We start from the raw sequence: 21,617 nt of genomic DNA on the forward strand, positions 1-21,617 counted from the left end.
ATACCTACAATACAAAACAGTTAAAAAGAGATACTCATTAAGATTGATACTGTATGTCGAGTTTGCTTATTTTCTATCTTCCCTCCTCTAGGATGTACACTCTGTGCAAAAAAACATTTTTTTGTGTTTTCTTCATTGTTGGATTTATTCCCAGGGCTGGTGTGATGCCTGGCAAATATTCAGTTCAGTTCAGTTCAGTTCAGTCACTCAGTCGTGTCCGACTCTTTGCGACCCCATGAATTGCAGCACGCCAGACCTCTCTGTCCATCACCAACTCCCGGAGTCTACCCAAACCCATGTCCATCGAGTCAGTGATGCCATCCAAAAATCTCATCCTCTGTCGTCCCCTTCTCCTCCCACCCCCAATCCTACCCAGCATTAGGGTCTTTACCAATGAGTCAACCCTTCACATGAGGTGGCCAAAGTATTGGAGTTTCAACTTCAACATCAGACCTTCCAATGAACACCCAGGATTGATCTCTTTTAGGATAGATTAATTGGATCTCTTTGCAGTCCAAGGGACTCTCAAGAGTCTTCTCCAACACCACAGTTCAAAAGCATCAATTCTGTGGCGCTCAGCTTTCTTCACCGTCCAACTCTCACATCCATACATGACCACTGGAAAAACCATAGCCTTGACTAGACAGACTTTTGTTGGCAAAGTAATGTCTCTGCTTTTAAATATGCTATCTAGGTTGGTCATAACCTTCCTTCCAAGGAGTAAGCGTCTTTTAATTTCATGGCTGCAGTCACCATCAGCAGTGATTCTGGAGCCCCAAAAAATAAAGTCTGACACTGTTTCCACTGTTTCCCCACATATTTCCCATGAAGTGATGGGACCAGATGCCATGATCTTAGTTTTCTGAACGTTGAGCTTTAAGCCAACTTTTTCACTCTCCTCTTTCCCCTTCATCAAGAGGCTCTTTAGTTCTTCTTCACTTTCTGCCATAGGGGTGGTGTCATCCGCGTATCTGAGGTTATTGATATTTCTCCCGGCAATCTTGATTCCAGCTTGTGTTTCTTCCAGCCCAGAGTTTCTCATGATGTACTCTGCATATAAGTTAAATAAGCAGGGTGACAATATACAGCCTTGACGTACTCCTTTTCCTACTTGGAACCAGTCTGTTGTTCCATGTCCAGTTCTAACTGTTGCTTCCTGACCGGCATACAGGTTTCTCAAGAGACAGGTCAGATGGTCTGGTATTCCCATCTCTTTCAGAATTTTCCACAGTTTATTGTGATCCACACAGTCAAAGGCTTTGGCATCGTCAATAAAGCAGAAATAGATGTTTTTCTGGAACTCTCTTGCTTTTTCGATGATCCAGCGGATATTGGCAATTTGATCTCTGGTTCCTCTGCCTTTTCTAAAACCAGCTTGAACATCTGGAAGTTCACGGTTCACGTATTGCTGAAGCCTGGTTTGGAAAAGTATTTTTGGGGGCAAATATTAAGTGCCCCCAAAAATACTGAATAATTTTTTTAATCCATAAAATGAAGAAAAGCAGATTCAAAATTCAAATACATCTTTTTTCTTTTTAAAGTAGCTAGGGGCCTGCTAAGAACAACGTACTCTACTAAGCATTTGTGAGCATATTTATCTTAATTTTTATAAGACCACTTTACAGCAAGTTTTCCAATCTTTTGAGCCAGAAGACTCTGGGAAAAGGAAGCAGCCAATATACATAGAAAAAGTTGCTTCATCAGGTACCAGATCTGCAGCTAACTTGTGGAGTGTGCTGAGACAAGCCACATATCCCCTTATAAACCCAGTATGCATATTTGCATCACGGAACTAATACTTGCCCTGTCTTCCACAAGTCATCAGGAGAATAAATGTGAGTATAAATCCTTTAGTATATTAGAAGCAACATCAAAAAATATAGTAAGTAATGCAGTGGAGGTTCTGTAAGTGTTTTGGGAGAGATTTGCTACATACTGGTGGGAGAAGGCAAGGGCACAGCAGACCTCTGAACAGTTTCCTTACATACATGGCGTCGAGAGCATCTAGGATCAAGAGGACCCCAGAAAAGACTTCCTAATCAATGGGATGATGGCCAGGCTCAACTCCTCTCCCTTCAGAATGCATTACTCTGCAAAGAAAAAAATGTCCAAAACCTAGCTTGGGACGAAACCTTTTGACATGTAATTCACAACCTCCTCTTTTGGGGGGCGGGGGGGGACTAGTTTTCCTGATAAAACACTGCAGAAAAAATTTTTTCAATGGGACTAATTAGAAATCAGTCACCTACTGACCTATGTGACTGTCAGTCAAGCATCTGTTGATCTTTACCAACATTCTATTTGTATTTAGTCTACCTAACAATGGGTATAAAAAGTATTTCTAAATACTCTAGGAGAGTTTGAGTATACTTCTTAAAATGGATAATGGTGATTCAATCACTATGGTATCAAGTCTTTTTTAAAAAGTGATTCACTCTAACCATGTTCTTTCCCTATTGAATATTCTTGTCCACCAAGAAGAAATTTTTAAATTGGCTTATTAGGGGCATTTTCCCTTAGAGTTGATAGCTAACTTGACAGGGGAAAGTTCTCTTAAGCACCCAATCAACTGATCTACAAAGTGAAGTATGGGATTTGGAGGTCCTTTTGTTTTCGGAAGAAGGGGTCATCTGGTAGAATCTACTTTCAGATCACCAACTAACCCCTGTCTAAAAGTATCTGCTTCTGGGACTTCCCTGACTGCTCAGTGGTGAAGACTCGGTGCTTCCACTGCAGGAGGCACAGGTTCAATCCCTGGCTGGGGAACAAAGAGCCTGAGCATGCCTTGCAGCATAGCCAAAAAATAAAGTATCTATTTCAGAACACCTGATGTCCAGTTGGTTCCTTCTGCTGATCTCCCTTTTCCCCTTTTCATAGTCATCCTCTCCCCACACTCTATAAGAAAGGCAAACCTTTCATTTCTCAGGAGTCTGCTTATGGTACACTGCCTTGGGGAGTAAAAATCTCCAGGCCCCAAGTTGAGGGTCATTTGAGATAACTGTAGGGTTATAGATGTTAAGAAAGTAAATGACTTTGAAGACTGTAACATCCTTTTGGGAGTTAAGGAAAAGTATCCATTTTTCTGCTTCAAGCAACATTGGAGGGAGACATAACCAAGTCAGACAACAGAACATGGAAAATCATTTTTGTGATCAGTTACTAACTAATTTTGGCATACACCTCAGAAGTTTCAAAAATAGAGCGGAATTATACTGCCTTCATTTCCATATACATATGGGAAAGTGTCTTAAGCATTTACATTTAAAAAGAAAACTTGATTATGAAGCCTATCTTATCTTAGCAATATGAAATATTTACTTATGCGTAAATATTTACAGGGCTTCCCCTGTGGCTCAGTTGGTAAAGAATCTGCCTGCAATGCAGGAGACCCAGGTTAGATCCCTGGGTTGGGAAGATCCCCTGGAGAAGGAAATGGCAACGCACTCCAGTATCCTTGCCTGGAAAATCCCATAGACAGAGGAGCCTGGTGGGCTGCAGTCCATGGGGTTGCAAAGAGTCGGGCACGACTGAGCAACTAACACTTAAATATTTTTAAGTCCCAGGCATCTCATCGAGAAGTTATTTCCCATAAAATTTTACCTATACTTAATAATTACTTATCAAAATTCTAATATACTTGTTCTGGTCAACTGTATATTAGTTAAGATCATAAAAACTCAATCCAAATGAAATTTTATGTAACATTTAGGGCCTTATAATCACAAGAACTTCAAAAAATATGTTGTGTGTATATGTGTGTCACAAGAGTATGATAAGGAATTCAATGAAAGATTTTCAAACATAACATGGGGAGTAAGTTTTATAGAAGAATGAAATGCATTCCACAAGGGAAACAACTATGTAAAATTTCCAGCTTTTCTAAACAAGCTTGTTTTTGTGTTTTCTTAAATGGATGGCATGGTAGATACAAAATCATGTTAGTATTTAACTTACACTGGGTACTTTAGAAAAGATGTTTTTCTAAATCAATATTTATATATCACAGGTGACATCTTTTACAACTATAAAAAAATTTAGGTAAAACTTTTAAAACACATGAAGAGGGGAGATAGTGTTTCAAAATCCTTTTAGGGGGTACTGGATGAAAAACATTCAGATACTTTGTTCTAAACTGCCTGTAAACCAAGAACTTGTGCTGACCATCTAAAATTCTGACTTCTGATAGAATGATAAAGCCAGAGTTATTTTAGAAAAGTTCCAAAAGCTGACTCAAGCCTGTCCTGCAAATGGCCAAATCCAGAACTCTGAACACAATAAATGTTCAGTAAACACTAGCTCACTGACAAAATATTTTGGTCATTCAATTGATACCTACTACCAGCATATATATGATAATTCTTCTTCCTACTTCTAACCTTCAAGGAGATCTTCCAAATTTTCAAATACCAGTCAGAAGCATGTTATTGAAACAAAGCCCTGGACTAGACAATAAGTATACTGAGTTTTATTGCCTAATTCTTTCCCAGATATCAATTTACATGCCAAGTATAATGCCTGGCTCAGGAAGCTCAATCAGAGGATGAACAAAATTATCTTTATAGGAAGTGTACAAGGCTCAAAGGTAGCACAGAGAAGGGAATCAGAATCTCTTGGAAGTGGTAGGCAGAGGGAAGGGTGTGGAATGGTCTTCCAGAAAAAGTATGCTTGAACTGATTCCTGAAACATGGGCAGGTAACAAGGGGATATGAACACAAAAAAAGGGGCGGGGCATGGAGTGGAGCCATCTGGCTACCTCTTACCTTCCTCCTTGCACTGCAAACAGTTTAGGATGCCTGGTGCATGGGCTGTGACTGCATGCTGTGTCCACAGTGCATGCGCTGGTGATTTATAAATGATGAGGGGTGTAAGGTGAAACCAGAGAGCTGAAGAAGCAGGCAGAGGAAGACTGTACTATATAGCTCTCCAAGGCATTTGGACTTGATGCTTTGACAAAGTAAGTCATTAAAGGATTATTAAACCAGGCAGTGGTAGTATGAAATTTACCTTTCATAATCATTATTTTCCTCTTGTGTTCAAAGACTGGAAAGACTACAAACTGAACTACTGGTTGCAGGCAATAAGCAGAGGGCCTGGAAAAGACTCAAGGCATTCAAGAAGCTGTGAAGGAAGGGCGCTGATGGGAGGGACCTGAAGGATGCGGCCTCTGGACAAACTGGTTACCATAATTTATAGAGCAGTTTAACAGGGAACAAAGCAAAGAGAAGCCCAGAATGAGTTCTAAGTATTTAGGGCTATATAATTGGGTAAATGGTATTGCTATTTGAAAAAATATGAAATCTAAAGATGAATAGCAAGTTTGGGGGTGGGGGGAGTATCTTTGGTATACACTCACTCCAGCTCCTCATTGTTCCATGAGATAGCACAGGTGCTATTATCCCCATTTTATGTTCAAACAGCTAATTTTTTTGCCCCAAACCACATGTAGCAGTCTGGGGAGTTTGACTACATATCAGGCTTAAGAGTAGGTATACTAGGGAGACAAGATCCTTGCTTTCACAGAACTTATATTCTGGTAGGGGTAGGGAGAGGGACAAGCCAGCAAACAATAAACCAAAGCCTGAAAGAGTACAATGAGGGCAGGCAGATGTATTTTATCGGAGGTGATCAGGGAAAGGATCCCTGAGGTCACTGGAGCCAACTATTCATTGAAAAGGAAGCCGTTACACAGACTCATAAGGGAAGGGGGTCCAGGCAATGGAGAAGTCCCTGGTGTAGTAACAAGGTTGGCATGTCCTGAGGGAGGAATTCCAACTACCAGGCAAGTGGTTAGCCAGAGGAAGTCCCAGCTCCAAAGGCATTCCTGGGAGGGTGAAGTTAAAAGGCTTGCAGCCCCTTAGGGCATAAATTCTCTGGGAACCTGCCCACCAAGCACAGCACTGCACATCTAGAAACTGCATCATGACTCACACGCACTTTTTAAAGACAAGTCACTTGCTCAGTTGCCTATCTGGGCATTGAAACAGGGGCCAGGAACAAACTCAGTTTTGCCTAGAGAGATGAACTTCAAAGTTTTTAGACGGATGAAATTCATCATAAATGTTATCTGCTCAGAGCGAGAAACAACCTGAAGTCCAATGGCAGGCAGCTCTGCCCCGCAGGCTCAGTCGTGCCTTAACATGTTACGTGGGAGCAGAGGCTCCCAGACACTCTCCAAGGCCCTCAAAGGGATGAGAGATGCAACACTTCTCCCAAAGGATGCCGCCACTAACTCAGCTGGAAAGGACAAGCAAAAATGGTATACCATTGTCAAGGTGCTAAGCTGGGTCCTATCTATGCAAGCCTGAAAGCCTTGGTGAGACGGGATGCTGGGTGGCCTGTGGGCCCTGAGATGGGCCATCTCAAGCTTAGTAATGCAGCCCACTCTCCATGCCTTTGCCTCCCCGCCTGAGGTCATCATCCACTGCTGCTTTGTGGGTTACCTATTCTTCTGTCAACATTCTTTCATGTAACCCTGTCCAGCCAAAGGTCTTTAAATTCCACTTGCTAAGCATGATGCAGATCAATCCTCTAACCCTCTCAAAAGACCCTGTTTTACTGCCTATTTTCTCAGATGCATCTGCTTGGTGTATCAAAAATAAAAAAGGTATCTGAATTTAAAGTTTGTCACTAAAGCATAAATAAATTATGAAAGAATTAAATTATTCCTGAATTATGTAGCCCCTTTCAGAGACTCACATGGAGAAGTTATATATTATGTACACGTATTTTAATGATGGCTCTTAACGATATGCCTTCTTTGGTATAGTGCTGAAAACCTGTGGGACACTCTGATCCGTGCTCAGATCATGCTCATCTCATGTCAGAGCTCATTTCAAACCACACTCCCACAACACCCCTTTGCTTCCACTCACTGGCCGACTTTTTCCTAAAGACACCATTCAACTTCCGACCATAAGATATTTGCACATACTTTCATAGCACCTGTACATCTTCTTCCTGACCATATTAAGTGGCAATTTTTTTCATTTATTTGCAGTGATTGATTCTCCTGTCTCCCCTAGTACCTTGCAACCCCCAGGGTGTCAGGGACCATGTACGTTTTTGCTTACTGCTGTGTCCCTAGAACCTGGCATAGTCATATCTGATACACAGTAGGTGCTTAACAAACAGATGCTGGGGAAAAAAAAAATACTATGACATATACTCACTGGTGGGAATGATTCTGCTTCTGAGAGTGGATCTGCCCAAATCATTCAAATCAAGGCTGAAGAAGGTTAAGGCTGAGCTATTCTGGTTTTTGTTTTTTTAAAAGAAGCAAAGACTTTGCTGCTATTCAAGGTTTAAACTGATTTTGGGGACAATTCTCAAAAGTCTGACTAAAAATTTAACAACTCTCATTTAGACATGTATGGAGATGACCAATTTTAAAACTTCTTTTTAATGGAATAAGTTCATTTTCTGAAAGGTTCACCTAGATTGGGCCAAATTTTAAAAGAAAAGCTAGCACTTTATCACGCAATTTCTTAGGCACTCTAAATACAATTTTTCCATACTCTTCATATCTGAATCTTACCCCAAGTTTCCAGATGAGGAAATTGAGGGTGCAAGAGGCTGAGGTTACATACTGAGTACGTGACAGAGCCAGGATTTATATCTAGCTATATTTGATTCCAAGAGCTATATCTTAAATCTTAGCCGCCCTTTAAGCTAAGAAGTAGATGCTGACATTATTGAGTCATAATGTTTTGCTCCCTCCCATGATAAGGAACCCGACTATAGTCTAGTACCATCAATTGGGGCCAGTATTTAAAATGGGATTTGGATACCAATGATGTGGTAGCAGAGAAATGAGATAATTTATGAAAAAGGAGTAAGGAGGAATACGAACTAACATTTACTGAAAGCTTGTTTTATGCCAGATACTGTATTATATGCTTTCACGTTAATATTTCTTTTAATCTTAAGACTCCTGTGAGATGGGTAATAACAGTCAAGAAAAAGAAGTATAGAATAACAGTGGTGTTTGACTACTCCAATATTTCTTTCCCTCTATCTTACTAAGGATGCAAAACTCCCATGTTTTAGCTGGGCTTAAGGTTGTCTCAAGTAAGGGCAATATTCCCTAGTCTCTATCCTAGCTGCTGCTGCTAAGTTGCCCCAGTCGTGTCCAACTCTGTGCAACCCCACAGACAGCAGCCCACCAGGCTCTGCTGTCCCTGGGATTCTCCAGGCAAGAACACTGGAGTGGGTTGCCATTTCCTTCTCCAATGCATGAAAGTGAAAAGCTAGATGAGGTCATATTACTCAAAGTCTGGTCAATGAGATGTAATAAGAAGTGTACAACAGCCTCCAGGAAATTTCCTTAAGAGACCCTGGGCTCTTACATTTTCCCCCTGTCTTCTTTTCTTCCTTCCTTCTGTCTTCCTTTCTAAACTTGGAACCTGAATGTGACGGCCTAAGCTCCCTTTTGGATCACAAGATTGAGGGTCTGATTTGATGTTTGGGGTTCTAAAAGATGGAACCAGCCTAGGTCTGAAAAGATTTGCAAAATCATAATACCACCTCTGGACTGTTTCTGCAAACTTTTTTTTTTTAACATGAAAGAGAAACAAACATCGCTTTGTTTAATTAAGCCATTGTTCTTTGTGGTCTCTGTAACTGGCAGCTAACCTTAACTAATACAGTAACTTATCCAAAGTGATAGTATAGGGTTCAAATCCAGGCCCATCAATCTACACAGCTTATGCTCTTAGGTGGAAGCCTGAAGAATTCTTGATTATAATCTGCAATAGATCTGAGGGGGAAGTGTAAAAATGCCGAAAAAAATATGACAGAAGAAAAGAAGGAAGGTTTGAATATGCTCTCAAATCTTCCTACCTGAGAGACCATCAAAGGGAATATGCTACTTGACAGTAAAGAATTTAGTCTCCATCAGAGAAAGATCTCAGTCACTTGCGTGGAGCTGGAAAGACAAGTGAAATAGAAGCTTTGCAGCTGATAATGTCTCTGACAGATACTGTTGACCAAGAAGTAGGCATTGTAGAACAAAGCCCTGAAAATGGCCACAGGATGAAACAAACACAACAAAGAATTAGAGGAACCCTGAAACTGAAGAAGCAGGAGATGAAGTTCAAAGATACAGAGTCTGGAAAGAACCAAGCAGAATCATGTGACCCATATCAAGGCATAACGGCCAAGAAGGCAAAAGCAAAGGTCAAGGTTGAAGCTCTGACAACTCATTTTTATTCATTTCCTTTACACGCGTTCACAACAGCATTGAAGAAGTGAATTTAAATTCTGTTGCAACTGAGCAGAATCCTAAATAAGAGGAAGTCATAGAACAGGGAGTTTATTATTTCCCTTTGTTCAATTTCTAAATGAACAGCACTGATAAGAACTTAGCAGACAGATTCAGTGACTGCAGACAGGACTAATTTTATTTGAGATCAATCTTACTGATCCAGAAAAGGAAAAAACAAGTTGTTATGTCTGTCAAAGACATTATTTTAAACACCTGGTAAAAACCTGTCATAATAAAGGTACATAGGAAGTTTAGAAAATATAGATGAGAAATAAAATGCAAGTGGGCAAAAGCAATAAAAGAAAAGGCAGCAATATGAAAACAGACATGACAGAAATTAGAATACACTTTACAATTCATTAAAGAAACTCTACACTACAATTGGGCCTCCCAAATTCCTCACACGTGGTCATGGGTTTGTAATGTTTGCAGAACAAGCAGTATTCCCTGAGTCAAGAAAGCAGAGGGGACATGCTATATAGAAGGCACTGGAAACCATGACATTGAGTCTGGGGTAACAGGACAGAGTCAGCATACATTTGCTTCTGATAACACCAGTGTATGCTAGAAGGATGCTGGAAAGAGAAAAAAATTTGGAAATTCAACTTGAGACACACTACATGAACATCAGAGATTAGATTAAATAGACTATTTCTATGGGAGAAAAAAAAAATCAAAAAGAAAATAAAAATATTCAGATACCATCAAAATAGATTCATAAATTACAAAAACTTGTTTATAAATAAAAATTTAGGCTCAAACAAGAATCTTGCACGTATTAAAATATTTCCAACCTTCCACACCAGAAAACAAAACAAAAAGTCACAAATTTCAAGCCACTTACAGGAAAATACCCACACAGTCTAAAAAAATCTAGAGCCATAAAGTAATATTATTCAGTGCTAAAAAAAAAAAAAGTTATCAAGCCATGAAAAGACATGGAGGAAACCTAAATGCATAATATTAAGTGCAAGAAGCTAATCTGCAAAGGCTCCAGACTGATTTCCGCTATTTGACATTCTGGAAAAAAGAAAAGTGTAGACACAGTGAAAATACCAGTGGTTGCCAAGGGTTAGGCAGGCAGAAGGAATGAATAAGAAGATCACAGAGGATTTTTAGGGTAGTGATCATACGATATGGGATCATACTTGATGGTATTATAATGGCAGATACACGTTGTTACACAGTTGGCTAAATCCACAGAATGTATGACACCAACAGTGAACTCTAAACTATGGTCTTTGGATGATGACGTCTCAATGTAGCTTGATCTACTGTATCAAGTGTCCCACTCTGGTGGGAGATGTTGATAATGGGGGAGGCTATGCATGAACGGACTCGATGGACATGAGTTTGGGTTAACTCCAGGAGTTGGTGATGGACAGGGAGGCCTGGCATGCTGCGATTCATGGGGTCGCAAAGAGTTGGACACGACTGAGCGACTGAACTGAACTGATGCATGAATGGGGGCAGGGGGTATATGGGAACTCTCTGCAGTTACTCTCAGTTTTGCTGTGAACCTAAAACCGCTTTAAAAAATAAATTCTCTTTAAAAAAACAAAAACCAAAAAAACACCTTAGAAGACCTGGTACCCTTTTTCAGGGATATTTAATAGAAACTTTTTCATTCCGAGGCTTCAGAGATATGAAACAGCAGTGAAACAGCAGTGGGGAGGGCAAAGGTCTTTATAAAGCAAATCTTAACAACTAGTCAAATGAAATCATTCTCAACATGCGAATCTTCACGCTAGGCTGGACGTGTTGGGACACCTTTCCAATTTAAGAAAAAAAAGAACAAGTTTCAAATAATACAAAATTTAATTCTAACATGTAGCAGATGGATAGTAGGTATCATGACTCAACTGCACACTTGGAGACAACTCTGTGCCCCTCATTACCTGAACTAAAAGTAACATCAGACATGTTAGGACAAATATTCTTAAATCACAAAGGCCCAGTCACTTGCGGGATTGGCTGTCATTTCACATTCCTTCAAGGGTGAAGCTGTTGACTAGGAAACTAGGAGTTAGAGGAAGTCACCTTGACACTCACAAATCAAAGAGCACTTGGGGTTTTCAGGAGGTTCAACCTCAGCACCTGGAAGTTATTGTAGTTAAATAATTACACTGCAATTTGGTTGCTTCCGTGTACTACAACCTAACTAAGGTTTAGGAAACCTAATAGTATGATAAAGACATATACCATTTCCTCTTTAAAAAAACTGAATACTGTCTATTTTAAGTTGGTAACCTATTTGCAAATTAAATTTTCATACCGGTATCTTTTTATGGATTTTTTAAAGTTTTTGGCAAGGCGAATTTATTCAAGAAAGTTTAAAGGTAGGTTTTTAAGTTCAGGTTTGACCTTTTTGGGGGGAGGTGGGAAGGGGGCTGCCAACAGGGTCTTCCTGACCACAAAAAAGTCTTCCACACACGTCATCTGACTAAAGGCAACCTATGGACTTTGGGAAGTCAGCTGAGGACATAGTGATGAGCCAACACCAGCCTCCTCCCTTCTGACCTCTCGGCACCTGCTTAGCTGCAGCCCTGGAAGGGGAAACTCAGATTCGATTCTCTTTCGAAAAGGGTAGAAGTTGCTCCCTTCTCCCTTAAACAAACAAATGAGTGCCAACACCACCATCAAACAGTAGGTGAACAACTGTATAATAGGTTTCCCAAGAGCAGAAAAATGTGTGCCAACGAACAGCACCAGGGCAGGGGGCAAAGGAAAGCGACCCAAGCGCGGACGCCCTCCGGACGGGTCTGCTCACCTAGGGAGGGCGCGACTCCAGCCCAGGGAAAACAGAACCCATTCCCGCCAGCCCCGAGGGTTCACACTCAGGTGCAGCGCCGCGATTATGGGGGAGACAGCGTCCACTCCTCCTGCCCCGAATGACCCCAGCACCCCGGAGTAGTCACGGGCATCACTCCCACTCTCCTGGAGACAAGGGAGTGGCAAAACCGCTTCTCATCTCTCCCGCCCAGCTACCTGCCCGCAGGCCTGGCTCTCAGGTGAGGCGAGAACAGGTAACCGCACCTGCTCGGCCAACCCCACCTGCAGCGTCCCCTCGCCCGGTTCTCTGCCTCCATCACCTGGAACGGCTCCGCTCCTCCTCCGTGACCGGGGGCGTCCGGCCCCAACCTACCTGCGCGCCTCCGGCCCCGGGCGCCGGCGCTCCCCACGGCGTGCGCCCCGCGCCGCTCCGGGCGCGCCGGCGGCGGCCCCGCGCCCGCACTTCCTCGGCGCCGGCTGCTGCGGGCTCAGCGGGAAGCCCCAGCGCTGCCCGGCTCACCGCCTCCAACCGGCTCCATTGTGACGCGGCGAGTTCCGCTGGCCAATCGGGGCGCGGCGGCGCGAACCGCTGACTAAGTTCGCGGGGGAAGGAGGAGGGGACTGGGCGGAGGCAGGAGGCGGAGGTGGCGGCTGCCGAGCGGCAGTGGCGGTGGAGGAGGAGTAGGAAGAGGAGAAATGGGATGCGGCTGCTTCGGTAGTTGCTCCTGCTGTTGTATTTACAGCAGCCTTGGCCCGAGTGGTTTGCCCAGCTTAGCAACTGCGGGAACCTGTGACTCACCGCTTGCTGATGGAAACAAAGCGCAGCTGCCATCACCCAGGAGCGCGCCATGTGGCCGCCCGGCCCGCTCCGCACAGCCTCCGGTGCGCAGGCTGCAGTGCCCTGCGCCCATCGAGCTGGGGCTAGGAACGCGGAGGGTTGGTTCCAAGAGACCAAAGAGGGCTTAGGACTGTCCAGGTGCACGTGCAAGGGGCTTTGGAAGTACAGTATTTATGTGTCGGACCAGCGCCTTCTCACGTGCACGCCCAGAGTAACTTATTTACATAATGTGTTTTGAATCTTCAGGGAAGCCTGGGGTGGAGTTTGCGGGAAATTCCTTTACCTTTCCTTACGCTGTGTCCTTAGCTTGCTGGGCCGAGCCCTGTGTGGCAGTTTACAGTTGTACCAGACTAAGCGGCTTAAGTTAAGATTCTGGGCCTCCAATAGCATCCGTCTTTCTCATATATGTCCTTATCCTCCTCATGGGGAGAGAACAACGCGGTAGAGTGGTCTTGCTTTGCTCATCACCAGCGTTTTACTGCTGGTAAACTGCAGGCTCACCCCGTCTACTGCCCCGCTGCTTTCCCTCCACAGTTAGGTGGGAAAAGTTAAAAAGTAAATCCAAAGCCAGGAATTCAGGGGACAAAATTTTTTATCATCATCATTCACTCCCGATTCTCATCCCCACCCCAGATTTAACTCAGTCTTTTTGCAGATTATCATCCTTAACACTGTGATTCACTTAGGCAACATTTATATCTCTGAGTTGCTATGGCAGTCACATTTCCATTAAAAAAAAAGTTTGTATAGGGACCTCACAAAGGAACTAAATAGAAACGATAAAAGACTCACAGTTGGAACATATCTGATCCGCTTGTATAAATGGGAGTAAAGAAAACGGAACAACTGAGTTATGTGAGACTGGGTTGTGTCAGACAGAAACTGTTGAGACTAGAACTAACATTTGAATTACCCCAGAAGGGAATAAGAGGGTTGGTTGTCTTTGTGATGACACTACTCTTTTCTCTCCTGATCCATTCCATTCTGGGTTGGCAGCTGTCTTGGAGGAAAAGCCAAAAGAGCATTCCTTCCTTTGATCATTGATAGAGTTTTAATATAGCTTATGAGTGTGAGACACTGTATGTACAGATGTGTTAAGCTAATTTAGGTTTGAGTTTGGTCATCAAACTGCTTAAAACCTGGAGAAGAAGATAAAATGTATTCAGAATTACATATGAAACAGGAAAAAAGCAAGTGCTATAAAAAATACTGAGCGATTGTAAAGTCATGACATTAAAAAATTTTAATGTCTGATTTTCCGTATGTATCTTTGAATGTTTGGAAAAGAATATTCTCCTTCCCAAAACCACTAATATCACTACTTGTGTGACTTGGAGTAGTTATACTTAACCCTTTTGGAAGTCAACCTCTTCATCTATAAAATAGATTATAAACTGAATGATCATAATTGAAAATTATGTTTTCAATTCCTATGAGAATAGGAATAAAAAAGTGACTCCCATGCTTGATAACGCAAGTCACCATCAGCAGGAAGTTAACGTGCTCAAGTTCATTAAAACTGTATTAGCTTTGGGTTCATCTCGGATATGTGGCTTATGAATGTACTTATTCCAGTTCTCATTAACAAAATCATCCTCCATGGTGACACATATATTACTGACACGGAGAAAGTGGGCTTCTGAATTTGTGATGTTGCTTCTGAGAATACTTCTCTGAAACTGTAGCATCAAACAGATGCTTCTCTTGTTTCTTCTTTCTCCTGTTTCACTTCATATAAGCTCCTGCTTACATCACAGGAGAAAAATAAATGACCTCAAATGCTATTCTCGAAGAACTTTAATACTGTGCACATGATTCAAGCCCATACAGAGGAGTATTTAGTAATTAAAATTATTGGCATCCCAGGCTAGACTTTATAATGAGAAATACAAATACTGTTTGAATTTTATGCCTGTGCCCAGTTTTTCTACTACATTGTAATCTCTTCGAAAACAGGATGAGTGGAATCTTGAAATATGCTCAGTCCTTAAAGAAGTATCTGAAATCTGCTAAGGGACTCTGGCAATTTATTTTGATGAAAGAAAATCAATTATTTTGATCAAAGAAAACTCTAAAAGATTCAGTCACTATTTCCACAGCCAAATTGTCAAAATCTGTTGCCAGTGGTAAAAAACCTGCTTGCTAATGCAGGAGACAAGAGATGCAGGTTCAATTCCTGGGTTGGGAAGATCGCCTGGAGAAAGGAATAGCAAACCACTCTAGTATTCTTGCCTGGAAAATCCCATGGACAGAGGAGCCTGGTGGTCTACAGTCCATAGAGTTGCAAAGAGTCGGACATGACTGAAGTGACTTAGCATGCACACATGTATATTAAAGCACTTATTATGTGCACATAAGTATGCTAGACATGGTGGACAATACCAAAAAAAAGCATGAGACTCGGTCCGTGACCTCAGCTGCCCATAGCTTAGATGAACACATTGAAAACAAGTACTACTTATGCTCCACTGAAGAGATGGATCAGTGCAGATGGTAATACAAAGCCTCATGAAGAAAGGGGAACTTTATTGAAAGGGAAGCAAAATTTAAAGAAACTGAATCCTATATCTTTGTCTTATCTACCCCAAATATTGTCTTAAACTAACCAATCCATTCTTAGGGCTTAGTCAATCTCTTTCTGGTAAGTTCAGACTTTCTAGAAGAAGCAGAAGTTGAAATTCTGTTTTCTACAACATCCCACTGAGTAAGAGAATAGCTAGTGAGTGATAGGTTCATCATATTCATACGACAAGTAAGTAAAGTAAAGTCACTCAGTCATGTCCAACTCTTTGCAACCCCATGGACTGTTAGCCTACCAGGCTCCTCTGTCCATGGGATTTTCCAGGCAAGAGTACTGGAGTGGGTTGCCATTTCCTTCTCCAGGGGATCTTCCCAACCCAGGGATCAAACCCGGGTCTCCAGCATTGCAGGCAGATGCTTTACCGTCTGAGCCACCAGGGAAGCCATTCATATGACAAAGGGGATGACTATAGATAGCAAATTTGGCTGGTTCCTCTGCCCAGTGACACAAATAATAGAAACGAAAGGAGCACTATGATTTGGTCATCTGGTTATTGAACTGCATGACCAACAAGTAGTTAAGTAATTTTTGGGTTTGGCAGGCCCCTTTTGAGCTGACACCCTGGGGAAAAAATTCTGAGTGACATCAGTATTAAACTATGCTCCATGTGGCTGCCTTGATAAGAGTTTTCTCTGTGTCTTGAGAATTTTCATGATTAATGTAAGACAGAATATTATCCAGTATTAACAGTTCTTTTCTAATTCTAAAATTATTTCTGATAATGAAAAATCCTTCATTTCTTTAAATTAATTAAACATTGAATGCCTACAGTGTATAAAAGAAAGCACTGGAGATCTGACAGAGATGAGGGAGAATACCGAGATAAATATAATAATTCCTTTTCCTAAAAGATGTGCACTCTAATGGAGAAGGTTTATCCAGATAGCATATAGCATCTTAAAGGTGAGGTGAGGTTGGTGAGCCATACAGGGTTGGAGGAGAATCAAATGAACATGGGTCTGCAAATGAACATGGGTCTGGGGAAGTTTGGCTAGCTTTAAGTTTCTAAATTAGAATATTACTTTTAAATATTGTGTTACCATCATGGTTCAGGTTTGTTAGTTTTACCAAGACATCAATTCAGAAGAAAAGAAATGCTAGAAGACATTCATGGTTTTGCATTCTCAGAAACTTTGCCAGAAGCCCCCTGGTTTAGCTGTGTATATTTGGGCATATTGTCACTGACAAAGATTTTTATCTATTTTTAACCAAACACTTCACCATGTTTTCCTGATCTTTTCAATTTCATGGTTGCAGAGGAGTTTTTTGTTGTTGTTGCTTTTAAGTTATTTGGCTGCTCTGTGTGTGGGATCTTAATTCCCCAACCAGAGATCCAACCCATGGCCTCTACCTTAACCACTGAACCACCAAGAAAGTCTCTGCAGAGGTTTGTCATGAGCTTTCCTTGGGCATGGGGAAAATTCTGAGAATGACCCCTGAGAATGAGCTCAGTGGTGAGAATTCCAAAGATAGAATGAGTGGGACATTGCACATGTTTTTGAAATAAGGGAACTTGACTAGAAACTAATTGTTCAGGGCCAGCTGTGCACTTCTGTGTGAGTTGATCCTTTATCGTGGTCCCAGGATGGAATACTCATGACTAGTTACACTGTGTTCTCATGTCCCACAGTGCTGGTTGCCCACTCTGTCTTTAATATGCATTTCCATTTCCTTATGAGACAGGTGCTAGAAAGGTGAACTTCCAGCCTCTTCTCCAAAGGAAAAACATGAATTCCTGCAGCAGGATGCCCAGCATCCCCAGTTGATCTGTCTTCTGGGAAGATGTCCAAATGTTTCTTTGAAAGTTTCCCATGCATCCCATTTAAAGAATATATACCGTCATCTGGATCATGTATTGGAGTCTGCCACACAGCAGCCAGCCAATTATTGACTCTTGTCCCTTTCCTACCCATAAAAAGAAGACTTCTAAGAAAATATTTACAAGTGAAGCCAGACTGAAATCTTAGAATTAAAGCAAAATTTGTGCTCCTGCAAAGTAGTCTGAAAAAAGCCCTTAGAGGTTCTGCTAGTCACTGAGTGGTTACTGGGATCCCTGTGAGGATTGAGTCTGTGTTCCCTGAACCATGTTGAAATCTAGGCAAAAAGTCTCCTGCTACTGGAAAAAGCAACTGGTTTAGCTGGCTTCTGAGGTTCTTCTTAGTAGACCCTTCTATTTCTTTGGTTTAAAGTAGCTCATATCTAACACTATCCAGCCCTTGATTCTCCCCACCACCTCCCACCATTTTTTTTTTCCTCAACAGCTGTGTGTGTATGTGCTTGTGTGTGTGGCTTCTTGGCCTAATATAAGGCCATCTGTTAATTATAATATACTTAAAAAACTAGACTTCAATTTTCATATAAAATGATTCTCTAAGAGTAGGAGCTAATATGTGTATTAAACATGTAGTTTATTAAGAATTTTAGAACTCAAAATAAATTTATTAATAAAAGAATAAGATTCAGAACATTTCAGAGATGCAGGAGAAAAATATATGCCAAAAAGAGCACAAGACTTGGTGTTTCTTCTGGCCATGAGACCCAGGGCAAGCCACTAACAGTCTAGGCTAGAGTTTCTAATTTCCAATGTGTTAATAAATGTATCCTGGACTATATAAGAAAAGAAGACAGATATAGTTCATCTTTCAGATATGTCAGATTTCATTTTATTTTACTCAAACATTTGTTATTGTTATTGTTCAGTCACTACGTCGTGTCTGACTTCTTGCAACCCCATAGACTGTAGCACACCAGGCTCCTCTGTCCTCTACTATCTTCTGGAGTTTGCTCAAATTCATGTGCAATGAGTTGGTGATGCTATCTAAACATCTTATCCTCTGCCACCCCATTGACCTTTTGCCTTCAATCTTTCCCAGCATCAGTGTCTTTTCCAATGAGTAGGCTCTTCATATCAGGTCACCAAAGTATTGGAGCTTCAGCATCAGTCCTTCCAATGAATATTCAGGACTGATTTCCTTTAGGATTGACTGGTTTGATCTCCTTGCAGTCCAAGGGACTCTCAAGAGTCTTCTCCAACACCACAGTTCAAAAGCATCAGTTCCTTGGCACTCAGCTTTCTTTATGGTCCAACTCACACATCCATACATGACTACTGGAAAAACCATAGCTTTGACTCTACAGACCTTTGTTGGCAAAGTGATATCTCTACTTTTTAATATGCTGTCTAGGTTTGTAATAGCTTTCCCTCCAAGGAGAAAGCATCTTTAAATTTCATGGCTGCAGTCACTGTCTGCAATGATTTTGGAGCCAAGAAAATAAAAGCTGTCACTGCCTCAATTTTACCCCCTTCTATTTGCTGTGAAGTGATAGGACCAAGTGCCATGATCTTAGTTTTCTGAATGTTGAGTTTTAAGCCAACTTTTTCACTCTTCTCTTTCACTCTCATTAAAGCCTCTTTAGTTCCTCTTCACTTTCTGCCATTATAGTTGTATCATCTCCATATCTGAGGTTGTTGATATTTCTTCCAGGAGTCTTGATTCCAGCTTGAGCTTCATCCACCCTGGCATTTCACATGATATACTCTGCATAGAAGTTAAATAAGTAGGGTGACAATATACAGCCTTGATGTACTCCTTTCCCAATTTGGAGCCAGTCCATTGTTTCATGTCCGATTCTGTTACTTCTTGATCATGATACAGGTTTCTCCGGAGACAGGTAAGGTGGTCTGGTACTCTCATCTCTTTAAGAATTTTCTGCAGTTTGTTGTGATCCACACAAAGATTTTAGTGTAGGCAATGAAGCAGAAGTAGATGTTTCTCTGGAATTCACTTGCTTTCTCCAGTATCCAACGAATATTAGTAATTTGATCTCTGTTTCCTATGCCTCTTTGAAACCCAGCTTGAACATCTGGAAGTTCTTGGTTCAGGTACTGCTGAAGCCTAGCTTGAAGGATTTTGAGCATAACCTCGCTAGCATTTGAAATGGGTGCAGTTGTACAGTAGCTGAAACATTTTTTGGCATTACCCTTATTTGAAATTGAAATGAAAATTGACCTTTGGCCAGTCCCGTGGCCACTGATGAGTTTTCCAAATGTGCTGACATATTGAGTGCAGCACTTTAACAGCATCATCTTTTAGGATTTTAAGTAGCTCAACGGGAATTCCATCACCACCATTAGCTTTGTTCATAGTGATGCTTCCTAAGACCCACTTGACTTCACACTCCAGGATGTCCAGTTCTAGGTGATTGACCACACCCCCGTTGTTGTCCGAGTCATTAACACCTTTTTTGTATAATTCTTCTGTGTGTTTTTGCCACCTTTTTTAAATCTCTTTTGCCTTGTTAGGTCCTTACCATTTCTGTCCTTTATCATGCCTATCCTTGAATGAAATGTTCCCTTGATATCTCCAATTTTCTTGAAGAGATCTTCAGTCTTTCCCATTCTACTCTTTTCCTCTATTTCTTTGGATTGTTCATTTAAGAAAGCCTGCTTATCTCTCCTTACTATCCTCTGGAGCTCTGCGTTCAGTTGGGTATATCTTTTCCTTTCCCCCTTGCTTTAACTTCTGTTCTTTCCTCGACTATTTGTAAAGCCTCCTCAGACAACTACTTTGCCTTCTTACATTCTTTTTTCCATGATTTTAGTCACTGCTTCCTATACAATGTTATGAACCTCTGTCCATAGTTTTTCAGGCACTCTGTCTACCAGATATAATCCTTTGAATCTATTCATCACCTCCACTGTATAATCATAAGGGATTTGATTTAGGTCGTACCTGAATGGCCTATTGTCTTTCCTTACTTTCTTTAATATAAGTCTGAATTTTGCAATAAGAAGCTCTTGATCTGAGCCACAGTGAGCTTCAGGTATTGTTTTTTTTTACTGACTGAATAGATCTTCTTCATCTTTGGCTACTAAAAACATAATATGATTTTGATATTGACCATCTGGTGATGTTTGTGTGTAGAGTCACCTCTTTTGTTGTTAGAAAAGGGTGTTTCCTATGACCACTGTGTTCTCTTGAAAAAACTCTGTTAACCTTTGCCCTATTTCATTTCATATTCCAAGGCCAAACTTGCTGTTATTCTGCGTATTTCTTGACTTCCTGCTTTTGCATTTCAATCCTCTGTGATGAAAAGGGTATCTTTTTTTGGTGTTAGTTCTACAAGGTCTTGGGCTTCCCTGGTGGCTCAGTCAGTAAAGAGTCTGCCTGCAATGCAGGAGACCTGGGTTCAATCCCTGGTTTGGGAAGATCCCCTGGAGAAGGAAATGGCAACCCACTCCAGTGGTTTCTTGCCTGGAGAATTCCATGAACAGAGGAGTCTGGTAGGCTAAAGTCCATGGGTCACAAAGAGTCGGACATGACTGAGTGACTTTCACTTACTTCACTACAAGGTCTTGTAAGTCTTCATAGAACTGTTCGACTTCAGCTTCTTCAGCATTAGTGGTTGGGGCATAGACTTGGATTACTGTGATGTTGAATGATTTGCCCTGGAAATGAACCAAGATCACTCTGTTGTTTTTGATATTGCACCCAAATACTGCATTTCAGACTCATTTTTTGATTGTGAGGGCTACTCCATTTCTTCTAAGGGATTCTTGCCCATAGCAGTAGATACAATGGTCATCTGAATTAAAATTACCCATTCCTGTCCATTTTTGTTCACTGATTCCTAAAATGTTGATGTTCACTCTTGCCATCTCCTGCTTGACCACATACAATTTATCTTGATTCATGACCTGAAAAGTCCAGGTTCCTATTCAATATTTTTCTTTCTGGCTTTGGACTTTATTTTCACCAGCAGACACATCCACAACTGGGCATCTTTTCCACTTTGACCCAGCCTCTTCATTCTTTCTGGAGCTATTTCTCCACTCTTTCCTAATAGCATATTGGACATCTTCCTCCCTGGGGGGCTCATCTTCCAGTGTTACATCTTCTTCCATTTTCATGCTGCCTATGGGGTTTTCCAGGCAAAAATACTGGACTGGGTTGCCATTTCCTCCTTCAGTGGACCATATTTTGTCAGAACTCTTCACTATGACCCGTCCTTCTTGGTGACCCTGCACAGTATGATTCATAGCTTCACTGAGTTACACAAACCCCTTTGCCTTGACAAGGTTGTGATCCATGAAGAAGACTCAATCATTTATCATCCAACAAATATTTATTGATTTATTTATTCTGTGCCTACTACCTGCGAAA

The 21,617-nt window shown here is 41.4% G+C and overlaps 1 protein-coding gene across 7 annotated transcripts in view; it reads right to left on the reverse strand.

The window, feature by feature from the left end:
* The window catches only part of LRRC8B (leucine rich repeat containing 8 VRAC subunit B), a 64,933-nt gene extending 52,409 nt beyond the window's left edge, over positions 1–12,524 (reverse strand). For all 7 annotated transcript variants that reach the window (XM_081495468.1, XM_081495469.1, XM_081495473.1 and 4 more), the window contains exon 1: positions 12,408–12,524. The gene's annotated coding sequence lies outside the window, so the exon portion shown is untranslated. The remainder of the gene's footprint in view (positions 1–12,407) is intronic.
* Positions 12,525–21,617: the final 9,093 nt, after the last annotated feature.

Source organism: Giraffa tippelskirchi, chromosome 5, assembly GCF_054371585.1.
Source record: "Giraffa tippelskirchi isolate mGirTip1 chromosome 5, T2T-mGirTip1v1.2.pri, whole genome shotgun sequence".
Classification (NCBI taxonomy): Eukaryota; Metazoa; Chordata; class Mammalia; order Artiodactyla; family Giraffidae; genus Giraffa; species Giraffa tippelskirchi.